Source organism: Synchiropus splendidus, chromosome 8 (genome assembly GCF_027744825.2).
Source record: "Synchiropus splendidus isolate RoL2022-P1 chromosome 8, RoL_Sspl_1.0, whole genome shotgun sequence".
NCBI lineage: Eukaryota > Metazoa > Chordata > Actinopteri > Syngnathiformes > Callionymidae > Synchiropus > Synchiropus splendidus.
In genome coordinates, this window is record NC_071341.1 from 7,469,450 (window position 1) to 7,494,433 (window position 24,984).

The 24,984-nt window shown below is 40.1% G+C and overlaps 1 protein-coding gene across 2 annotated transcripts in view; it reads right to left on the reverse strand.

The window, feature by feature from the left end:
* pik3cb (phosphatidylinositol-4,5-bisphosphate 3-kinase, catalytic subunit beta) overlaps positions 1-24,729 on the reverse strand; it is a 57,070-nt gene extending 32,341 nt beyond the window's left edge. Inside the window, exons 1-2 of one of the 2 annotated variants that reach the window (XM_053873888.1) lie at positions 24,505-24,729; positions 11,207-11,285 (exon numbers count right to left, since the gene is read on the reverse strand). The gene's annotated coding sequence lies outside the window, so the exon portion shown is untranslated. Of the gene's footprint in view, positions 1-7,515; positions 7,819-11,206; positions 11,286-24,504 lie in introns of those variants that run through there. The other variant, XM_053873889.1, reaches the window with a different exon arrangement.
* Between the last annotated feature and the right edge of the window lie 255 nt (positions 24,730-24,984).

Here is a 24,984-nt window from a genome sequence, read left to right on the forward strand (position 1 = left end):
GCAGGTGCTTTTCTATATGATACATATCCCCATACAGGAGTGACTCAATACATTGCGATATATTGCAATCCTGCAAATTCAACAATATATTGTGACAAGAACGTTCGTACTAAAGGGGAAAACGAGATAATGCAGTACATTATGTGCATGATAACAAGTTAATTGGTTTAACGTCAGTTCAGTTAGATTCAGTAAAATTTCGCAGTCCAACAGAGGAATGAATTGTTCCCTTAAACAACAAAATAACTCCAGCAAACAAAAAGAAAACAATATTAAACATGTCAAAAGCAGCAGGAAATATGTATTAAATATCGAAATAAACAAGTTAAAATATCAGGACAATAAATTACAATAACAATAATCATCACGATATTTGAGTGTATCAATATATTCTTACTCCCCTAAGTATTCAATATCATCTGCTCAGTTAATGACTCACATGGCCTGGGTGATGTCATGTTTTTCTCGATTAATTTGAATTTTTTTTCCCCATACGGTGTACCATTTGCCCTCTGGAACTTCCACTGATTTCCCGTCCCATCCTCCATTTCCTTCAGGGTGACAGGGTAACATGGCTAGTGCTAACAAGAGCGACGAGTAGAAGAGTCCTAAGACAGAGTTGTGTCTTCTGGTTAGGGTTAGTGGCGACAGACGTGGAGCAAGTGACTTTACAGAGTAAAGTTTGTCCGTAGCCCATTGCAATGAAAAATAGTGGCGAGACAGACCACCACGTCTGAGAAGAAAGGGGCACAAGGAGAGCGATCACTTATGGATCACTTTGCACATCATGAAAGATACTGCACTGCACCCATATACACTGGAGAAAACACAATCTATTCACTTACTGAAAACTTGGTTTTTGGTCACAGAAAAGCAAAACCAGTGACAATTACAGTTGTCGCTTTCTTAAAACACATGGACAAAAGAAATCGTGAACGAATAGATTTGAATGACAGATTTCACCACGCAAAATTAAAAATGAATCCAATCATATTCCTTGAAACAACTGACAGGCACGGTGTCGAGGCTGTCCTACACAGATGTGCCGCTGCTTCTTTAAACACTGGTGTTAGTCAGTCGGCTGTTTCTAAAGCTCTCTGTCTGCAACAGCAAGCTTGTCACACTCCCGGCACTGTGCGCCATTTATATAAAAAAAAAAAAAAAACATGGAAGAACATGAACGTGTGAGAGATGGTGATTAAGAAGCATAATATGCTTACAACACAGTTTATATGATCAATCTCAGATGCACAAGTGCTGGTACAGTACAGACAGCTGAGATAGATGAGGAGCGGGACACTTTAACTGACCTTTAAATCAGATCTCACTTTGAAAGGGATTTTTGTTCTGGAGCACATCCATGCTAAATTTTGTTAACTGCTGTCAACTACCGCACTTCATGCTTGAGTCCCGTAGAGCGACCCGAGGTGTGACGCACCCACACTACCTGCATTAAAAATGAAACCACACCGAGGGGGAATATAATTTTCCAAGTAGGTGGCAGTTCCATTACATCTTTACATCTTGGAAAATCAATTTTGATTTCTCTCATCAAGTCAGCATCATCCGTCAAACTGATACAAAACACCATATGGCTCCCAAAAAAAAAAAAAAAAACATTTTAAATCTCAACATCATTCAGAAACTTCTCTCCATGTGAAAGATTGAGAACTAGAATCACCCACAACATTCACACCAACAACAACAATCCACTGTATGATGTAGAAAATGTGAATGAAGTGATGTCACAGGCGTTCGAATCTGAACTCCATGTGGTTCACGGCCCCCACCTCCGGTCACACGCCTACAGCCCAAAGAGGAAACGATGACAGCAGACAGGAACTGGGTGACAAACAACTGTGGCAAAAGTCCCAAAGCAGTCATTCATGAAAAAAGACACTGAATCACAGGCTGCGCCGTTCCTTGTATCGGAAGAGATGTTATTACAAACAACGATGCTCATCAACTTTTATTATATTTGGAGATCATTTATGGCTTAACAGCAAACAAAACACACACGTGTCGACTGTCGTAAAAGGCAATTTTACATGTTATAATATAATATGCTAATTGCCATGCTTTTAAGGAAATGAAGTTGAAGTGCATTTTAACACCATGGTCCAAGAAAATGTTCTATTATAGTCTGTAGTCCTCGTCAAAATACATATTTAGACATTTTATCCAATTTTGCCACCACTTTTGCAACCAGACACAAATTACTGTCTTTATGAGCAATTCTGTCGCTACGATCAGCAAGTCCACATAATTCTAATTTCAAGAATTAGGTTAAGGTTTGATCATCTGAACTTTCTTCTCAGTAAGACTCAACTCAACCTCACTGAATTACATCCAGTTGTTACTTATAACCCCTTACGTGGCTCTCCTCACTGCCACCGTGACTCAAATGCTCGACAGTTTGAGGGGCTTCAAAAAGACGAAACAATCACCATCCCATGGCATACATCAAGCTCCATCTTCTGTTATGCGACTCGCTGCCGCAGCATCAAGATGCAATGCTTAAAGCTGCCTTTGACGTCAGTGTACGACGCCAAAGTTCACTTTCCCAACGTCAATACATTACACTATGGGAGTGAGGATGTGTTGAAAATGGACAACCTGCAACCAACATGTGATTACTAGTCAAATTCAATCTGGCCTCATGTCTAACGCTGACAAATTACACAAGCAGACATAATACCACATATTTCTTTAGTCATTTGTGTGATCTGTACAGGCTTATGATAGTTCCCTGTGTTCTCAAAGGCCAAGGTTTATTCCCCTATCAGGGCTTAGGACTCAAAATAAGAGTAAATTCTGAGAACACAGTTGAAGATTACATGTACTGTGGCTAAGATCTGCTCTACGTGTCCAACGGCCAAATTTCTGACTAAAGTGTTTTATTAGTCATCATTGCTCACAGCCTTAACAGATTAAATGCAAGGGTTTCAAACTAAATTAAAGCTTAGAGAGACCTTTGGAACTACAAATAATTGTACGAAAGTTAGTGACTGAATCTTTTATGAGAGTGGTTGATTGGACACACTTTATTATCCCACAGCACGATTCGTTTTGGATGTTGCATCACAAGCATCCATTTAATCATAACAGAAGACGACTTGGAGTACACACACACAGAGAGAGGTGACTTTTGAGCAACAGACAGATCACAGAAAGCAGGTACACGCCACAAGAGACAGTTTTAGCATCATCAATATAATCTGTTTGGTAGTGTAACCCAAAAAAACAGTACTAGAAAACAAATACTGATGGATACAAATATGCATCAGAATGAAACTGCAACGTACAGAAAGACAATCCAATAAATCCAATAAAACTTTGCACTTGACATTTTGCCCGTACCTGCCCAAATGATTCATTTCCAATAGCAACCGATGGTAAACTAATGTGGCACATCACCTTTTACTGTGATGTCCCACTGATTGTATAAAATAAGAGCACTACTCCACCTTACATGTGCCTCGCTTTCACGGCAAATCACAAACTAAACAAAAAAAACCCAAAATTAAAACAATAAAAAAAACAATTACACCACAAATGTTTTGTCAAGTAGTGAGCAAGCAACTGGTTAGTCGCAACTACGGAGCAGTTATTTGATGAGGTCATCACTCACCACAAACAAATGCTGGAGTCTCAGGGGCATATTTGGTGAAATCCAGGCAACATCAAGTTTTTGACTTGATTATTGAGAACTGCTTAAGAACAACTTATCAGTTCTTAAGAAGAACCGATAAGGCCGGCCGATATTATCAGAAATCACTGCTCGGCATCAACCAGTAAAATAGAGTTAATAAATAGACAGAAAATGGTGATTGAAAATTGTACCTAAATAATTTTTAACAAGTACTTCAAGTTTTCACAAATCGATAGCAAGATGGATGCTGGGAGGAAGGAGGACTTATTGGGTATTCTTTTATGCTGTAGCTGCATGCTCTGTATGGCTCCTACACGAGATTATTTTGATTAGTAGTCAGACTACAGTAACAATGAGTCTGCATATGATGTGCACAGGTTGACGAACATGTCAATGTGGCCAATTATAATGTTGCCAAAAGAATATAGATAAAAATTAAATGCATCATGAAAACACTTCATTGATAAATATTGTATTGAGACGTTATAGCCTTTTTAATTGCTCAAATGGCGGTGTGGAAGCTTTGTGCCCTCCATGAAACGATTCCATACTTATGACCAACGAAGCTCCGATCAATCGATCGATCACTACCTGCCATAGCCGATCACAACAACCAATCGTGTGACAGCCGGCGCTCTGATGAAGCCCCACGCGTTGTGATGCGGTCCGCTCTTCCCTACTCGCTGTGCCACTGGCAGCAACATGTCTGCCATGAAGGTTCTTTCAATCCGTCATGTTAAGTTTGCATTGCACTACAAGCGGCCAGTATATAAATATTTCATGGACATAGCACAGTCTCTAGAGATTCACCAAACTGTGACGTCACACATCAAATTAAGTGTTTTTCAGTTGTCCTTTTGACATAATAGTTGGTGCATTCTGCAAGTTTTTTTTTCTATTTATGCTTTCTTCTTCGTGTCTGAATTGAATTGATTTAAATGTTCATGTTTGCACATGTGTACACAGAAGGTCTCATCATTTTGATGACAAAGTCATTGTCAATCCATGTGATCGGTATCAGTGTTTGGTAGTGATCAGCACTTTGGCTGATGGGTATCGACGATCGGCAGCAAAAACCCTCATCGGAGCATCCCTACTTATGACACTTTGGGTTGCGATGGTCACATAGCAGCAGTCTTTTCTCCCCAAACTGATGAGAATAATGACTAAGACTGGCTGACTGATTATTAGTCAACTAGTCGCTAAAGCTGCTCAGTAACTCAGCGACTCAATGCTCAGTAACATCACAGCTGGATCTTGAAGAACATGAAAAACATCCTAGAATATTCTGAGACAGGTTGACTATGAATAACCAATAACAGTGACAGAGTAATTCACTGTAGGTGTAATTGCAGTGTGCTGTGAGTGAGCCAAACCATGCAGACATCCCACATCTAATGAGACTCTCCATGACAGCACTACAGAAGGTCCTCATGAGTGTTTGACTCACACCCAACAGTTGGAAACTGAGAAGGAAGTGCAGTCTTTGAGCCAGTGATCAACATGAGAAGTCCATCTGCGAGATTTGTCCATCAGAAAGTCACGTATTCCATGAAGCAACTCACTAGCCTTAAACAGTGCTGGCTCCATTTGCTGGGCAGCTTGTGGGTCAAACAACATTTCCCTCATTAGGGCGGTGCTGTGACAGAGATAACTAATGTGCCGCATCGAGGGAGTTCAACACAAATGATCATCACCTCATTTATCACAACCAAGGAAGATGAACTGAAGGGCTCAGAATCACTCGTAGCCTCAGTCAGGCGAAATTGAAAAAAATGAAAACAGAATTAAGTTCACAACAGCAGCAAGATAAGATTGAGGCACAAAAACAAATTTGTCACCAATAACTAGAGACAGATAAAAGAAAGTTGGTGAGGCGGAGTCGGATACAAAATGCCACTGTAGTGGGTGGATCGAACTGAGATGGGAGTTGACAATAAGCCTCTGTTTTTGGCAAGTATGTGTGTGTATGCCAGCAAGGACAGTCCTGTGCCCTGAACAAACACTGCCCTTGTGTAGCCATTGGCTTGCCGATCACCCGCTCCCTACAAACATTGCTCTCTCTCTCAGACACACACTCACACAATACAAACAGAGACCATGGGGCAACAAGGTCACATGGAGCTTGTCGGTGCTCACAATGATAAACAGCTTCCCTTATATGATTTACAGTATTTGGTGGTTTTCCAGAGAGTAGTTTGCAAATCCTCAGAGAATTCTAGAAGTGGAAATTCAATCTGAAAAGAGGAGAAACACAGTAGGTTCTCTTCAAACAGCTCACGTTGGAAAACAAACAAAAAACCTCAAAAAGCCTTCCGAAAATGATCAGCATAATACATGCTTATTTTAAACAATGAAACAGTCTCTACCCCTCTATTAGTACCACCTCCCCCTTTTTTAATTACCCTACACCTCTGTTTACAATTGCGCAGAATTATACAAGGCTGATCAAACTTTGCTCCACCATAAAGACGAGTACATCAGTCGTTATGCTCCACTCATCTGGTGCTCCTCCTCCCCCTCAAAATGAATATACAGCACTTTTATTTTTGAAGTGGGCTAAACAGGGTTGCAACACTGGAAGTGGGTCAGTGTGATTCATCAAATCCAGAGGTTTGCTTGGTAAATGTGTCTCAGACTGTATTTCGAAATTTGATGTGCCACTATAAAAAGGTATAAAAATGAAAAGAAAAAACAGACAGAGACTCCACTGGACGAAATAGCGGTACTGTAAATTATCTATTTGTGTATTTAAATTCTGATTTTTACATGAGTGGAGGGAAACATGAGCATTGAAGCTCATGTGTATGTGACACAGAGGCTGAACTACATTATCTCCTTGCTCAATTTACAACGGTTTCCTGTCATAAACCTGTGATGTCATTCCACCATCCGCCCAGATTCTATTTTTAATGTTACAATAGGAATGTCTGTTGCTATGTTGCGGAGGTTGTAAAAGCTTCATAACACCACTGTAGGCTTTCATCCTACATTGGTGGCTTGGTTGACAAGATTATTTGCAGCATTATTCTCCGTTTTAAAGCATCCATAACTTAGTCATAAAGCAGAGGATCCAGGAACATATCAATTCTATTATTCAATGGTTAGAGTTTTAAAATACATACAACCTAAATATCATGATCATTAGAACCGTGCAGTAAGACAGAAAGGAGTGGGACTGGAATCTAAATTGGTGACATCCTGCCAGCTATATTTAGAAAGCTCTGAGCTGTTATATTTTGTTGCCATCACCACAATGTCTATATTTGCCTCTTCAGCACAGCCGTTGAATAGAAGTGTCACGATGTGTGACAGACATGAAAACCAGTTCAGCAAGAGAACAACAGCTCAGTGAAATGCCCTCCGGGGTCATTAATGGAACCACAACAAACTATAAATGGACTTTTCAACAGCAGGAAATCGCCCCTTCAAAAAGAAAATCTCAGCTCATGCACAGTGGCAACCAACACTTGCAAGACAGGAAGATGAGTACTGAAATACCACGGAATGATGTGCCCACATACACACTTTTTAGGATTTTGGCTTTTAGCATCTTGCGAAGCCACCATTTATCTCTGTCATAAATAATAAGCAACAGTACATAAACCCAAAGATGGGAGGCTTTTCTTGGCTGTGTTGTTGTCTCACTCCAACGGTAACTGGGTTGCTGGGAGCACTGGGACTGACATCCTGATGTTGTCCTCTGCACTTCACACAAGCATCCATCTGCCTGAAAACTGAACACACCGTCCAGCGACGGAGAGCTTCCTGTTCAACTGAATACGCAACCAAAGAGCTTGGGCGCTGAAGTGCCTCCAACAATAAAATCGCTACTTTTCAATCATGAGAAGGAAATCTCTCACAAATCTGACGTGGTCCTGACGTGGTCCGTCTGTTCACATGTTTTGACTTCAGACATTCTGATGTTTCATTTGGCATTTTTTTGTTTTCCATTCGTTTCGAAGTTTCCACTTCATTTCATTTTCATCTTCAAAAAGAGATCAGTTCTCTGAAGACGTGGCGGCTCTCACTTAAGCCGTGGTGGAGCGCCAAGATAGTTCACATGTAGCAGGAACCCTGAGGCAACATTTCATTAGTAGCTGAAGAGCTATGTAACGTGCAGCACGGTAAATAGCTTAGCGGATGGAAGTGAAATGAAGCTCATCCAGATCAGATGTCCTTAGATGACACTTCATTTTACCTCTATAGCAGAATAAAGAAAACATACTGACGTGATGTCACTTCCTGTTGAACTATTACTGTGTTCCAGACTACATTTTGTCTTCTGCCAACACACGAAAGCGCTTATTGTTCTTATCAAAAGGAAATATATTGAAGTGCGCAAGCAGACCACATGTCCATTCTAAATCAGCTGCAACACAGCAGCACATTGTGTTATCTGAAAACACAGTTTGCTTAAATTACAATCTAGAAAGGCACAGGGGCCAATGGCACAGAGACACTGCCAAGAGAAGGGCAGGGTTTCCTCAGATTGTTGGACTGAATGGTCTTTCGGGTCACATTGCTGGCTTTAGGTGATTAATAACTCAAAGAAGAAAAAAAACAAATCTCACCAGAAATTCATATGCATCACTGTGTTTTTCTAGAAAGCATGGTTCAGTTGGATATAGCATGATGAGTGGGGGGAAATAACTATAAATTAAAAAAAAAATGAAGACTCAATCAAATGTACTGGAACTGGAATATTCTGAATAAATAACTTTATTTCAAGAGTATCACACTCGCTAGATGACAACTCACCAACTCTATATTTTACATTTCATTTTTTATATTATTAACAGGAGCATTTGTCTTATCCTCAGATATTTGGCGACGACTTGACTTTCTCTGATCATCTCTCCACCTTTCAGAAGAACCTGCACACTTACTGAACATGACAGTGAGTGGAAGAAGCCTGATGACCGGAGACAGCATATAGGAGAGAGGTAATTGGATCAAGGTAGTTTCCACATTTGAGAGGGCGCGAATGAAAAGGGAAATGAGAGCAGGTGGGAGGCATCTGTGCCTATTATTGGTCCCAAACACTGATCGACAGGAGGAAATGGGATTGTAATGCAGGGAGATGTCAAAGCTGCACCTGTACAGCCAACAGTTCAGAGCGTTAAATCAAAGAGGAAGTAGGCATGAGCCTTCACCTCTGTCTGCAGCTGCTCGCCTGGACGAATCAGATGGTCGCTGAGCTCCTTCTTCCCATGCAGCGCTGTGTTCTTTTTCAAAGGTTAAGAAGCACAATGGCATGTGTGTATGTTCAGTACATAAGGGGGGACTTCAGATAAGACAAGAGTGGACCATGTCACTAGGGAGCATGGAACTAGTAACTAGGTCAGTAGGACTGAGGGGCACTTACTGAGGTTAATTTTACCTCATCAATCTCCCATCTGTTTTAAAATGGGAGCCTCAGATAAACCCTTGGGGTGATTACAAACCAAGAACAGGAAAATAGCAGCCCTTCAACCAGACTGGTTATCGCCTTGGCAACCTAGTGTTCAGAATCAAACAATTCTACAAAATAAAGTCATTTACGAGAGAAAACAAACGCACAGAGGTAACCTGAAAGTTTTCAGTTTTCAGTGACTTTGTGTATGAACGCCAATGCCAGTTCTCACCCTGTGTTGCAGTGAATTGCATATAAATATGCAGGAAAAGTCCAACACATCATTCTACGGCACTCATCTGTCACATAGCCAAAGGGGCAAGTTGGTTTATATTGAATTAACCATTTACCTGAAGCTCTAAAAAGCTATGTTCAATGTACTTAGGAACAAAACCGGCTGTTAGGTCAACCTTTTAAGAGAGTAAGCAACTTATAATGAATTCATGTTTTATTTGTTTGTGTTTTTTATACATACATCCAACACATTTTCAACACACATATTCATTGATAATTTATCACTCGATGCCATTAACACTGTCTGCCAGCAGAAGAAGGATCAAGGTGGTTCCTATAATACAGTTACTGCAGTCCTTGACTAGACAGAGACGGGTGTAAACATTTTCAAACCATGTCCCTTCAACAGTAGTGACTTCAGGTGTGCTGCAGACACATCTCAAGGGCAATGAGTGGAAACAGGAAGCACAATGTTGAGCATGATGGTACAGGCCGTGAATACTTTTAGTACTTGTGCATGTATAATTTAAAATCAATTGGGGAATGTGTGACAAATTTTGAGTAAAAAAGGGCTATTCCAGTTTGGATTATGGTCGTAACATGTGTGAAACCTTCCCATCTATAAATTACTGTCCATATTCCAAAAACAAACAAAATCTTTCTCGGTCATGGATCCAAATCCACATTGGACTCTGACTTCATCAGCAAGTGAGATTGCTTTCGAAGGATTGTTACAGGCAAAGTGAGTTTAATTTAACAAACTTAGAACATAATTCTTAACGAAACACAATGATAATACTGTGGTATTTAAACTCCAGTGGATTAGTTCAGTAAGTTCTTCACTAACATTTGAACTTAATAGGCTGGGTGCTGTCACTCAAGGATAATTTTGTCAGTAAGTTATGTACAATTATTTTCACTAGTCAAACACACTTAGCTTGTAAAAGCTCCTACCAAAAAATCTGGAAAAGAGTGTGATTCTGATTCTGATTCTGTGAATATTTGCTGACTGCAAGGTAAATTGTGATTTCGAGACTATTAGATAATGTTGTGGAACGGAGTTTGAGTGACATTGAAAGTTGTCCGAAGATAATACAAACTTTATAAAAGAAAAATAAAACAAATAAAATTTCCATATGCTGTAGTACAAGTATAGACCTGAGCAAAAATAACTGCTGCAGTCAAAGATCAAACGTCACACATTATAGTCACTAATAAGCTGTGGAGTTCAGCAAAGTTTAGCCAAGGCAGTTAAACCGTCAAACACAATCAAATCGTGGGCTGAAGTTCCATTGTAGTTTTATTGCAGTGAATAACTGGCACTCCTTCACCACGTAATGAGAGTCTAGTCAGAGAGTGATTTTAGTCCGCTTGTTAATTATTGGACACCAATTTCAGCGTGAAGCACACAGCTGAACTTCACTTTTAACATTTACCAGATCTAAAGCTCCCAAACAATGCAGCCTGCAACTCGTGACTTCGACAGTGTTAACATACACTCGAGAGGCTTGTATGCATAAACTGACATGCCATTTGTGGACTAATAGCCTTTGTAAGAAGTATCACAAAAGATAAGGATAATAATTTCCGACATGTAATGACTGGATTATAATGGCTGGGTCAGAGCGATGGAATAATGCCAACACATTACAAGGTTGGAAGAAAAACTACAAACAAGGCTTCATTTGTTATTTCGGAGCCCATTCTGCCACTGAAGCAATGATTGTCGTTTTTATACGGTCTAAACACAAAAAAAAAATTGACAGAACAGTTACAGCTGTCCCCACAGTCTCCTTGAAAATATGCTTTAATCACTTTACCAGCCAGTCTCACCAACTTAGTTTGAATCAAGACAGCAACCATATCATTATGGACTCCAATTGTTCTTCAGGCAAACACCATTATCTAATACAGAAGTTGCTTACCTGCCGTTCCTTGGAGGATTTTATTTCCTCAGCTCCACTCAGTGATGGACATTTCTAGATGGCGACAGGGACACTGCATCTGTGAGACAAGTGGACCAAACAATTCAGTAAATATTCAAGAACCACATATGTAGCCCATAACAGCGACTAGCCATGTTTATCCTAAAACCACGACACAATCCAAAAGGCTCCGGGTGCCACGTTGAATGAGATAAGACCAGTGACAGAACAGAGGTGAAATTTAAGTGACATTATTCTGTGACACACAAACCTAGCTAAACTCTTAAACTCACATTAATAAAGATCCATTTTTAACTGACTTATTCACAGCACACAAAGCTTTGTGATAAGAAACATGCACTCACTCACTAGAAAGGGAAAAATCCTTAGCCCACAATCAGCGACCCCTCAGACTTATCTCGAGCGATGCCACGAACCACGAGCAGCTTGTTAATGTAGAAGCTGTTAGTTGAGGCAGGACAAAATGTATCAGCACTATCACTTGTTGTTAATGTGTATTTGTTCCAGACCTAATCATTTACCAGATATGACTTTAAAATAATGATATTGATGAGAAAAGTAATTTTCCACTGATTTGCTCACATCCTGGTCGCCTACGTGCACGACTAACTTTGCCAGCGCATTTCGCTAGCTCATCAATAAATAAGGAAAACTGCTGCCAAAGATGGTTTTCAAACAAATGTAAAACTGTACTTTCAAATAGAGACCTAAATAATTGTGATTTGTTGGTTGCTTTTTAAAATACTTCTTTTATTCATTATAAATGATGGGAGTGTAGACATCTCACGACTGGAAGAATATTAAATTATGATCACATCATTGATTCAAAATTCTTGCCAATATAAATTAAAATAAAATTGCATAAACACTTTGTGTCAATTATAAATCAAGCATCAAGGCACTTGGCTAGGATATTCTATGTATATAAAACAAACACAATAATACTAAAAATTGAACGATGGCTTCAAAAAAATGACAGTCAAATGAAGTGTTATAAACATATATTTAACAAAGTGCATCAAGTTTGCCACTAAACTACACAGTTGCAAAGAAATGATTGTTCCTTTATCAACATACAAAGCATCCTAAATAGCAGTGCATCTCACATTGCCAACATTGGGAACAAAGAACGTAGTATTATTGACAGCAACATGTATTTTACTTCCAACTAGGCTAAAATACTAATTTGTATTCAATAAATAAATACATATATACAATTTTGGATGGCCAGCCTTCCTCATTTTTGTGTACAAATGGAAGCAAATTTATTCTTACTGTCTGTACTGTACAGCTACATTACATCAATCACATCTATATACAGTTTTGCAATGCTGGTGACGGATTTTGCCTCCTGATGGATTTCAAAATTTAGTTTTCTCCTAGCTGACATCTCAGAGGAAATCCCCAACTTCATAGAACAGTAACTGAGAGTGGAGACAGGACAGTGAAATCCACCAGCCAAATGTTCTCCTACATCCAGACTGTGCAAGTGAAGCTAGTTGAACATTATAATAAAGCTTGACCATCTCAAATTAAAAGTCAAAACAACAAATATCTGACAACTGTAAATGGAGTGTATCCAAAATGGCACTAACCTGTAGCGTCACATAGCAAAGTGACAACGCTGCCAGCTGTCAGTGATGTCAGATATCTACAGCTGACACAATCTATAAAAATTCCAGCTCCAGCAGTGCTGATATCATATTTTAAGCCTGAGATATGTAAACATAAAAACTAGACAACTAACATGGGCAACATCCCAAACATGAATCCCGAGGGCGAGCCTCTCCGCATTGTTATCAAAGCCATATCAGACTACCACAGCCCTTGGAAAGGTTTCTATCCTCCTTGGCCAACAACCTTAGAATTTGCCTGCAGGCAGCAGTAGAGCCCGTCCCATCACCGACATCAAGCCACAGCTCCAATCGTGGCTGCAGGAGATTAGAAGTTCATGACATCTTCAACAAATACACCGCAGACAAAAAAAGAAACCAACCACATAGCAAACGCTCTCTGATGGAGATAACCAAACTTCCTGTTTTCCTCTAGCTGATGTGTTATCTTGTTTGCCAGGGCGTGACACTACAGATCACAAAAACAAGCCGTCCTCCAAAGGTCCCATCTTTGGATAATTATATAGGAGGTAAGACAATTTCATCGAGACGACAAGTGGAATCTGCTCACTGGAGCACAGCCCGAGTCCACGACTGGTGAGCGAATCCTGGAAGCATGTTAACAGCAGCCATGATAACATCACAAGCTGGAGACAGTCAATGTGTAACCGGTCACAGTTAAAATGTCACATGATGTGTATGGTGTTTGCGTTACAGTGAGAATGAGTTTCACTGTTGCCTCAGTCGTGTCAAGCTTTTATTAGAAAAATGCTCAGACACAGGAAAGTCATTTTGATTTTGAAGACTATATCAATAAGTTTTTGGCTCTGTTTAAAGTTTACAAACAAGACTAACATCAATTGGCAGATTCCTAATAGCTTAGTTTGAGAAACATTATAAACAAGAAATGACTCCACAGCTTCTGTCAAGACAATTACCTTAGTTGATATTCAGTGCATTCAGAAAAGTATTGATCACAGGATAAAAACCGTCATTCATCCCATCACAGTTTGGCTCCTTATATTACAAACTGAAGCATTAAAAACAAACAAATAAATAAATAAACATAACTGTCTATGTGTCCAGAACCAAAAACTTGGCAGTACAGTATATCAACATTCCAAATGAAAACAGGAAGCACAAACCCAAGAAAAGATGAGGCTGAATGAACCAGTGGCCACTTGAGTCTGAATCACAGGCAGACAATTCACCAGCGCACACAAACCAGCCATGACTGTCAATTGATTTGCATTTTAAAGGCACAAGCAATTGTCTGATTGTTGAGCCAAACAGTTAAAACGTCTTGTTTTACAGTCGAAAGGAGACACATGACCGCAGCAGACCTGTAATCTGTTCTCGCTGAAGGACCCAGCAGTGAAAACAGTCGCTGCACCACTGACTTAAGTGACGCTAACTTCATGGTTTCTGTGTCATTTCTTACGCAAAAGGCATTTGCTGACTGCTCGCACTCTTGACTACAGTGACTCAGCAACTGGCCTGCTGCACACTAAACCACTCTCACCAAAAACAAGTCCAAGTCCCTTTATGCTCACAAAATTGATGGCAGCAGAAGAGTAAAAAAGGGTGTTGCAGAGTTGGGTGACTAGTTGCCATGTGAAGTATGATGGCAATTGAAAAGGAAAAGGAAATTTATTTGAATTGTTGTAAACTAGTCTAAAAATGTTCTTTTCAAACTTTGTATTTCAATATTTATTGCTCAAAATGTGGTGTGAAGCTTTTGATGTGCCCTCTTTTAATGAGATGGTCACGTGGTTGGGATGCTATGGGTCACAATGGTCCCTTCTAAAAGTTCAATATTTAACCAAATAGAAGTTGGGAGTTTAATCCCAGATGCCATGCCAGCTTGTTGCTGGTTCTTGTGCTGTCAAACACTCACAAAGGTGAAGTTCTGCTGTACTCTCTGTACCATTGTGACCAGTCGCAGACCAAATCGGACCAGTCCAACTACTGACCCTCAACTAGAGCGACACTTGAATCCACCCATTGTTCTAATGACACCACTTGACTAAATAAAGAAAATATATTTAGAGAACTCTTTATACAGCACACTAAATCCACCTCCATGTTTAGGATCTACGGTGTCAAGGACTTACCAGCATTGTTTCCTAATTGCACTGATGTCTGGGCCAAGAGTTGGGCTTAAAAATGAAAACACTGCGGTGTGGACCCTTCTAAACTCAACCACACACACCCTTCCTCCTCCACCCAAAACCTGGAAGAGGAATGCTGGGAATGCTCACTACCAAAATGACTTGGGGCTTCATCACACAGATCCAGCTATCTCCCTGACTCACACAGACATTCTGTCAACATGGTTGTTTTTGTCATGTGAGTCAGTCATTGGTGAGGCCCACTATTGTCATTTATGTCACTGCATTCTTGTGACTGCGAGCCCTAAAACAGGTCAGTGAGAGCAGCGATTGTAAACAGGGAACTTTTTGGGCCCTAGAGGCTTGAATAAGAAAAGAGTGTCTCCAGGGGCTTTCTGGGTCAGCTGTAGTCTGTCCTGGTTATTCAATCACAGCATTTACGGCTTTGAAATCCAATAATGTAACTCCTCCACTCGTAAGACATCAGTAAACGCTCAACTTTTAAGCTCTGGCCATTTGTTCCTGGGAGAGTCCTTTTTCCAATTAGACCCGGAATGAGAGACAGGGCATCTTCCTTCTGAATGCCACTGAGCGGCACACAGCACCGTCAGATACATGACCTGAGGTCAAAGTTACATAACTAGACTGAATGCCACACTTTATTATCCAGGTTGTTCCTTTAGATGGAATTCATATATATGGGCAAAGTATACTTCTTATTTTAAACATGTGATAACTGTATCATGAAAGTAGCTCAATTTTTTTCAAAATATTTTTTGGGTAGAAAAGTATTGTGTTTGTTGACCATATAGGGAATAGGGAACTGACAACAAATAACAACAAATATTGTCCTTGTGGTCCTAATCTTTGCTTGAATTTGAGCTTTCAAAAAGGCTTGAAACCATTGCTATTTTTATTAGCATTCATTTAAATAGCTTTTTATTCAACTTGATCCCAGTGATCAAGTGGTCAAAAAGCTATTTTTATTGGAAAGTATACTAATGGAAAATGTAGCTGGCATTTAAAAAATATATAAACTATCTTTAAAGGTTTTAAATGAGCCGAGTGGAAACAGTAAGTCAAACGCCATAAAGAAATAATCCATGGTTGTAAAGTAAAAACCATTCAGGTAATGAGCTCGAAACACGCAGCAGGAATGGCAAGAATGCCACAAGACAAACATTTTATGCGCTCCCCCAAACCATGTGTCGTCTTAAGGACCATTACGTCCCACAATGCGTCATGACTGGCTCACTGTGAACAAAACAGCATTGTGTTTTTGTTTGTAAAACCATCTGATGTTGACTCATTAGCACGGTTGATCATTTCAAGCCATCCATAGCAATGAGAGAAAAGAAGTGTATGATAAAGTCAACACTGACTTTCACCTCCTTCTAAACTTAAGGACTTGTTCAGTCTTTATTTAAAACTATTCCTGCGCGACTGTGAAGCTGCCCAAAGTGGGTTGGAGCCTCCCAGTCTGTCTCGTCTACGAAGATCCACTCAGATGCTGTAAATCAACTACTGACTGACTGTCTGACCGACCAAAGTTCCATCTTAGCCCCTGGAGCAGCGCCGCTCATCGCACAGACAATACGGTTCACCACAGACACAACTGCAATTAGAACACAGACGAACATGAAAGGGCTTAGCCGGCTGAAATCAGCCACAGGTCATGTAACTCTACAGAAGCAGAAGGAAAACATGAGTGACAAAAAATGTCTAGACTTCAAAGCTAACAGATACAATGTCATCATGAAGAACAAAGCCAAAGTACCTGTTCTTTTTAATGCAACAATATCGGAGTTTAGTCTGAAAGGTTGACGTTTACAGTGTCTGACCCAGGAGCTCCAGTTTCTCACCGCATTCATGTTTACAGTTGGACGTGCTATACAGTGATTTATATGCATTTAGCCATCAAACATAGTCCAAAAATGTTGATCATGCATCAGGAACCTCTCGAAACCGCGTCATTCCATAAAGTCATTAAATAATGGAGGCAACTGACGGTCATGGTCATGGATACGAACTCCTGCGTGTGTGTGTGATAACAGTACAACAGGCAGTACTCATGAGCAAGACACTCCTGTAGCTGCCCCAAACTGCCAAAACAAACTGACTCAGACTGCTTGAAGCTAAACGTGAAGTGTAAAGTCAGCCAGCAGCTCCCCGACCAAGCAGACTCCCTCACGCCTTAACACCTGGCAGTTGTTGACCATTTGAGGCTTATAATGCATCAGCGGGGAATGTCAAAACTTTCTCCACCCACTTGTTCCAGAGCCAGAGTGCACACGTCACCTCTTCCCATTCTCACAGCCAAGCCAGACCTTACCGGCGAACTTCAAAGTGAAGTGACCTCGAGTGAGATGTTCTTCTCTAAATGGGAAAGAGCGATTAAGCTGTTGAGTGATGAACCTGTCATCGCAGACAGGACTTGACGCATTTCTAATAACCATCACCTCAAAGGTGTGTCTCATTGAGAAAATTTAAACAAAGCTCGGAAGCAGGGATCCTGGGCTTTTTGCTCATATTTGTCATAACACTAGCTTCCAGCAGGTCAAAACTTTGCAGGAAAAGACGGGAGGGAGCTGAGTAACAATGCAAGCAGCAGCACAAGCTGCAGACTGCTTCAAAATGCTTTTATTTTAGCTACAATTTAAGTTTGATAGTGTTGACAGTGTGTTTTTTAAGCATCAAGTCCCACTCAAAACTATGCTGTCAATATGCTGTTAGTGGGAGAGAGAAGACCACTCAGCATGCTTATGTTCTCACCATGTTATAAAGTAGAAAAACTGGAATGGATTTTTCTTTTCTGTTGTTTTTCATCCTGGCAAACTGTCTTGAAAAATATAATGAAAAAAATATCCACACTATCTGTAAATTATTGTGGCAGTAAAAGGGTTCCAAATGGTACTCGGTATCAAGAAAAAAAACTGATATAAAAACAACTGTTTTCTTTCTGCCATAGCCTGTCCAAGGGTACTCTTCATATAGGGCTAAGATCATACAAGACTTGGGGTGTAGTTGGTAGGTACAATCTCTCCTACTTAGTTCTTAATGCCAGCATAAATAAGTTATCAACAGCCAAAAATTTGGAATACAATTTGAACTTAGACACAAGAGACATAAAGTAACTAGAGATCAAAGATACATTTCTTATTAAATGACTCTTCTAAAGCCCTCGCACACACAACAGAACATTTTCCCCAGAATTTTGGATATTTAATTCAATATAGCAATATAACAAAAACACGACAGAACATTTTCATTTGTCCCTTTCATGCTAAACAGACATATGTTCCAACTGATTCCACTTTCTCTGGAATTCTTCCTCACGTTCATCCTTCTCCTGCTCCCTCTCCAACATTCCTGTGCAGGTCCCGGCGTGCTGTTCTACGTAACGTTGTACAATTCCTGCAGGCTGTTCTGATCTCAGTCACACACAGACAGTTACTGCTACGATAATTTCCATTCCAAGTTGTTGATTAAAACAAAAACAAAAAAAATACTAAAATAAATGGTGTAGGCTTTCAAGATAAAAGGTTGTTAAAGTCATCTTGTTAGCAAAAGCATCTGCTATTGAGGTCATGGTTACTTTGGTAGGAAGTTGTGCAAACATGACGGCGATAGAGAACGCGCAACACCGCTTGCTAAATAAAAACCACATTCCAAATACTACAGACGCTTCTTAAAATGTAGTTTGTTTTCACACTTTTTAAAAATTCTAATTCATGACAACACAATCTGAGGTTTTCGGATTACCTCCGTTTGTGTAATGGTGAATGGTGTACACGAGGTGATGGGAACGGCTGAATTTTTCTTTGTTGGTTGGAAAACAACCAATGAAAAAAAGAAAAGGGCCAGTGCTTTACGTGACCTAAATTTGACACGTTCTGTCACTGGAGGATAAAAACAGATGGTAGATAATGATCACTTAATTGAGTTTTGAAATAACCACCACTTGCGCCGTTTCAATGCGTGACTTAATAAACGTTGCGCTGCCATTTTTACACATTTCAACACTACAAATGTATTCTCTCTTCTTATCTTTGATGAATGATATATACGAGAGCTATCTGGATAATCACATTTCCTGGGTACGAATTTGTCACGAAACTGCAGTCACGACGATTAATGCATCTTGACTCACTTTTATATCCTACTATGCAATTATATAGAACCGATGATTAATCCCCCCCGTAGAATTATATAGTCACCAGTTGTTATCAACAGTACATCAGATGTTTAAGTTTATTTCAACCGAATCAAACACATTTCATGCAGCCACATAAAATCCAATTATTTGCATTCATTTATTCCATGTTTAGAATACACTGATATAAACAAGCTAAGAATAAATGACGGACAGCCCACATTGCTAGAAGCTCAAGCATAATGTTTACCCGCAGATGGGAGAAAGCTAAAGAAGCGAATGCCAACAGTTCACTATGAAGACAAGGCGTTTTCTTCAGCAGTTCAATGCACAGACAATGAAAACATTTTTAAAAATGCTATTTCATGGTATGTTTACAAAGAAACCCAAGTGAATAAGAATAGAGTACACATGCCAGGCATGTATGAGGTGTAGCACGTCATGAAGCTTGTTGAATTCATCGACCAAATAGATTTTATGTCCACCTGTGTCCTCTGTTATGTTGGTGGCAACAGTGGCATAAATCCAGTGTCTACAACCTCAGAGGAGCTTTGTCATTATTAGTTCATACTAAACACTTGAGTTCAAATGTATACTTTATAATCAATGTCTAAAAAGAAATGTTAGGAATATTAAATACCAGAGGTCAGAATCTATTACCATCTCATGATTCGATTCTGATTCATAGCAATGAATTGGATTTAAAATTAATTTTCAATTCAAAATGATTTTATTTATTTATAATTATGAAAGTGATCTACTCCCACCAAGGCAGAATGACAAATAGGGATATTAAGGTGTCACAAAAATAAAAGTGCTTATTTATAATAAAAAAACAAAAACAAAAGTAGAGCCGGTTGGATCTCCTCCGTCATATTGGTGCGGCCTCAAAACGTGCTGTGCCATTCACGTCAGGACATTTTTTTCAGGGCTGCACAATAAACATTTAAAACCTCGCCATCGCCATGTGTGCATGTACCATAGTGTCATTGCAGTACAATATTTTCCTTCTGTTTTCTGACTTTTCCACTCTAATTTAGCCTCACTTAAGGATCACTGAGAAATCTTGTCTGCGGAGCGCTATCAGTCTGTTTGGCAGCCCCTCCCGCTTCTGCTCATGCAGATGGTAGAATGAAGAAGTGTGTTGCAGCAACGGATAAAAGTCCCCACAGGACAATCAGCATCAGAAATATGAACAGATTTCTGATTCCTAAAAATCATTTTGACCAAAAGACCGTACTTTGTGTTTTCTGTTAATATCGCAATATATATTACGAAGAAAAATTAAGCGCAATGTCATTTTTTTCCCCAATATCGTGCACTCCTACTTGAATATTCCAATTGGAATATTAAGAGCTTCCAATCGGAATGTACAGGAAATGACTGACTGTTGCATCCTTAATATACAGAGTTTACATATTAATCAGATCCTTATTTTGTGTGGTGGAGCACAGTGTTTCTCACAAGTCGTCACGTCACTTCCACTAAACAGAAAGCAAAAGCAAACCTCTCATTCGGGTGCAACTTCAGCACGAGTTCTCCATTTCGAAGAAACATTTGGAATAAGTAGTTTTTTCAGTAAACAGCAGACTTGTGTGGTGATGGAAGCACAGTGACGTCTGTGACTCTTATCTGCTCTCACGAACTTTACCACTGGATTCTCATAGCAGAACCCACACAGTCCCAGAATTGGGTCAAACGACTACACACCAAATAAAACCACTGACATGTTAACACCTTAAAGTGCTGTGAAAATAGAGGATAACTTGAAAAGCATTTTAAGTACCACTTAAGATCAGGGATCAGCTACTTAAAGGAGCAACTCGTAAACCAACACAGGATGAATTGAAGCCACACATGCCGTTATTCAGTCTGTTAATAAATAAATCAAGGGGAAACTCTGGAAAGGAACACAAAATATATCAATGAAGTTGTATGCGGTTGTATGCTATATGCTATGAAGCTAATAGAAGACTTTACTGCAAGATAAAACTGAAAACATTTTACTCTGCAAGAGGTACCTGATATAAAAAGTCCCAGCAGTTAAAAGAAATAAATGTAAAAAAAAAAAGTTAAATTAAATCGAAAAAACAAAACGAAGTTGAGACATAGTTACAAGATACAACAGACCATCCACCCATTTGCAGCTTCTTATTTCCCACTCCTCAGATACTGTTGTAGTCAAGACTACCTACTCCAAGATCAAGTCGAGACTTAGACCAGAGCAAAGAAAGACCAAGACTTTGAGGACTCGATACCAAGACCAAGAGCAAGACCAAGAACAAGACCAAACTGAACACAAAACTGTCCTATAGTTTGTTTCAATAACATCATGTCAGTTCTTGACTTATTAATAAATCTATAGAACTAATAGATCCATGCTTCTGTGCTTTGTATTCAGTTTGGTCTCGGCATTTAAAGTCTTGGTCTTGCACAGTTTAATTGACTTGAGACACTTTGGGCCAATGTCAGCCAAAGAACATGGAGGGCCATGACAAGAATGCAAAACAGCTACCACAATTCCCACACAGTAGGTCCGATGCCATCACAAACACACCATGTCGGTGGCTTAATGATTCATCAGGAAAGTTCTTACTCCCCTATCAGAGAAAACCACATATTAGCTGCTCGGAACTAAAAACACATTGACTGGAAAGTACATTCGCTGGGAGCAGAAAATTTTCATAACAGGATAGTTAATGTGTGACTAACCACTGGTGGTGCAACCTTCTGGGTCAGGTGAAATTGTGGTCCAAAGCAGTGGTGAAATAACATTATAATATGCCAGAAAGAGGGGGAACTTAACATGCATCAGAGGGAGAAAAACTATTTAAAGGAATATCTGAGGTATTATTTTGGAACAAATACAGAATCTGAATCTATTTACACGTCCAGAAGCTTGAAAAGAATCGAAACTCAAGACAAACAAATGATCGACAAAAAATGAATACAGTTATGTGAGACACACTGACGGCATCCATTGATCAAAAAAGGTTTCACATCCCGTTTTTGCCGGCTGCGCTCCCGATTTCTCAACTGTGAAGATGTCGGCACAAGTGACTCACTGATCACCTGAAGTATAGACTGCGGCGTCGTGGTAGTAAGAGCTGAGTCAAGTCCTTTCATTTCAATTAACAGGAACGTACAAACTTCAAGTGTCCGAGTTATTGAATGAAACGCCTCACTCGTGCCACGCTGCTTGAAAGAACCACCCTTCACAAGCCGTCTTGCAGTGCCAAGGGAACCTAAGAAACCTTTTCTTGTTGAGCTCACTTTACAGAGTGGAAAAACAGGAATGCATTAAGGTCATTTGTGTACAAGTTTGTTTACTCCAGCACCAGCTGTCTGCACTGTTTGTTTGAAGTTAAAACATAGTGCCTACGTGCGGCGTTATTAATCGCCACAATCATTGTACATGACCACCATAGAACAATGGGTTAAAATGTTCCTCTTTGCCTATTTGGAATCAAAGGCAAGCACCTTGAGTCCCGGACAAGTAACAAAGACACACCGAATGGCCTTCATGGCAGCTGTAACCCCTAATCGTCATGCAACGCACATCATGTGTTCACAGAATTTTCAGCTTCGTAAGTATGAATGAATAGATCTATAACGAATATTTGGATCAAAGCATGTGTTAGGCTGTTTCACAAATCACTTGTGTTAGCTAACCAAAGCAAAGTAGTCAGTCAGGGTTGTGAGATTTTCCCAGTGTAGGGGAGTTGACTGCTGTTTTCGTGGCAGTGTGTGACTCACAATTCCCTCAATATCAGTCACCAATTGATCACCAATAAATCGATGGGACAATTATGAGCACTATGACATAGGAGTGTAAGAAAATATTATGACACCTGATTCCCACGAGACAGTATCAATATTTTTGCTGAAATATCACAATAATTAATTGTGAGATATTGTCCGACTATTTTAAGTTGTATACTCAATATTTAACACAAAGGTACATGGATATGCAGCTGCATTTATGTTAAATTTAATGTTTTCTTTATGCACACTGGAATTATTTTTTTGATTAATTATGCTTTGTTGTAATGCGAAATTTAACTGGAAGTCTAACTGGACTCAAGTCCTAACAATAAACTTGGTTTTATGCACGCGCTATTGGACTTCACTATATTATCATAGTTTTTATTGCAATACATTGCTGAACTTACAGTATGGGAAAATATATCGTATCACCATCCCAGTATGGGGTTACGCATCATATTGCAAGATACCTGCCAATACACAGCTCTACTACGACATCACTGCGATGGGACAATCGAAATGGCAACACTGTTTAAAAGGTGCTTAATATATGCCTGATTCAAATATAACATAATATAACAGAGGTTTTAGAGGCTTGGGTTCATATTTTACTACTCAACTACTACCACAAAGTCTGAATCGGTAGACAGCAGCAAAAACATCATGATGGAAGTACTTCAGTGATGAACAAACACTTGGTTGGATAAAGTGCTAAGAACAGCATTTTTTGTGTTTGAAACTCCAATTTTCCCATCCATCAGCACAATCTCATTCAGTCCCTTCATCATGGCTATTCTGGTCATGACATCACATAATGTGTGGAGCACCTGCAAGTGGTTCACAGAAAAATGTTCCTCATGAAACAAACCTTTCGACCCGATTAATCTGCGTTTTCTGGATGAATCATTTTGGTCTGTAATAAGTTTCAGCGCTAATCTACACACTGCTGGGGCATATTATTACTCTTGCATGGTTGCAACGGAGACTTTCCAAACAAAGAAGTCAGTAGGATCATCCCAACCTCTGCCCGAGGCAACTATATTAATGGACTTGCGTAGTTTTCAACTCCATTTTGAATCCCCACACCACTAGTTTTCCACCCATGTTGTCATTTTTAACTCACAAAAACTACTCATAGCAGCACAGGTTGAGCCCTCACATGTGAGAGTGCGTAGCCAACTTGGTGCACAAAAGAGTGATAAGACATAGCGCCTGATCTCCGCCGAACTCAGGCCAAGGGCTGGGAACGCTTGCACTGCACTTGACAGATGAGCAGGGAACAGTCCCGCAACTCCTCGACTGGCGTAGCGTACAAAAACCTGCTTATTGTTCACAGCAGACAGACGAGAACACTCGCGCGAGGTTAAAACCAATCCAACTTCTCACGTCAGGACACTCATATTTACGGTCCCCGCTGGCGCACACCGCCCACAAGCACGTCGGGATGAGTCTCTTATCAGGTACTAGCCCGTAATTTGATCAACATGCGGCTCAAAACGGCTCTTAAAAACGCTGTTCCTTGGCTGAAGTTGCCGATACACTGAAGAGGTTTAATCCAAAAGGTGGGAGTATTGAGCCGGTGGCTCAGTGGAAGAGGGGAATTGACTGGTATCCAACAAACAAGTGCGCACTTACCTTGAGTGACTTTCTGGAGGGAGAAGGAGCCGAGGCGGCCGGGACGGCGGATATCACCGCGGTACCGCCACCGTAGAGACGCTAGTCGGCGGGAGGCGAGGGTCGCGGGACGCGCTGTCACAGGTGGAGCGGAGAACGAGAGGACAGCTCGGGGCGGCTTCCTGTTTGTCTCAGAAGGTGAACGCCGCCGCTGATTTTTTTTTTCTCCCCCCTCCGCCGGTTCACCCTCCCTCCTGTCTCAAGTTAGAGCCTGTCGCCAGCGACCGGAAACTATCAGAATAAAAGCGCTTTACTTTCACTTCTTTTGAGCCGCAGTCTTTTGGGCTTTACAACGTTTTTACTGAACTGAGCATTTATTTCTATGGAAATTGCCCACATCAGCCGTGTTTATACTCCAATTCTTGTAAATAATTAAAACACAGTTCCTATGTAAAATACATTTAGAACAATCAATATGAACAAAGGACATGATGAAAGAAA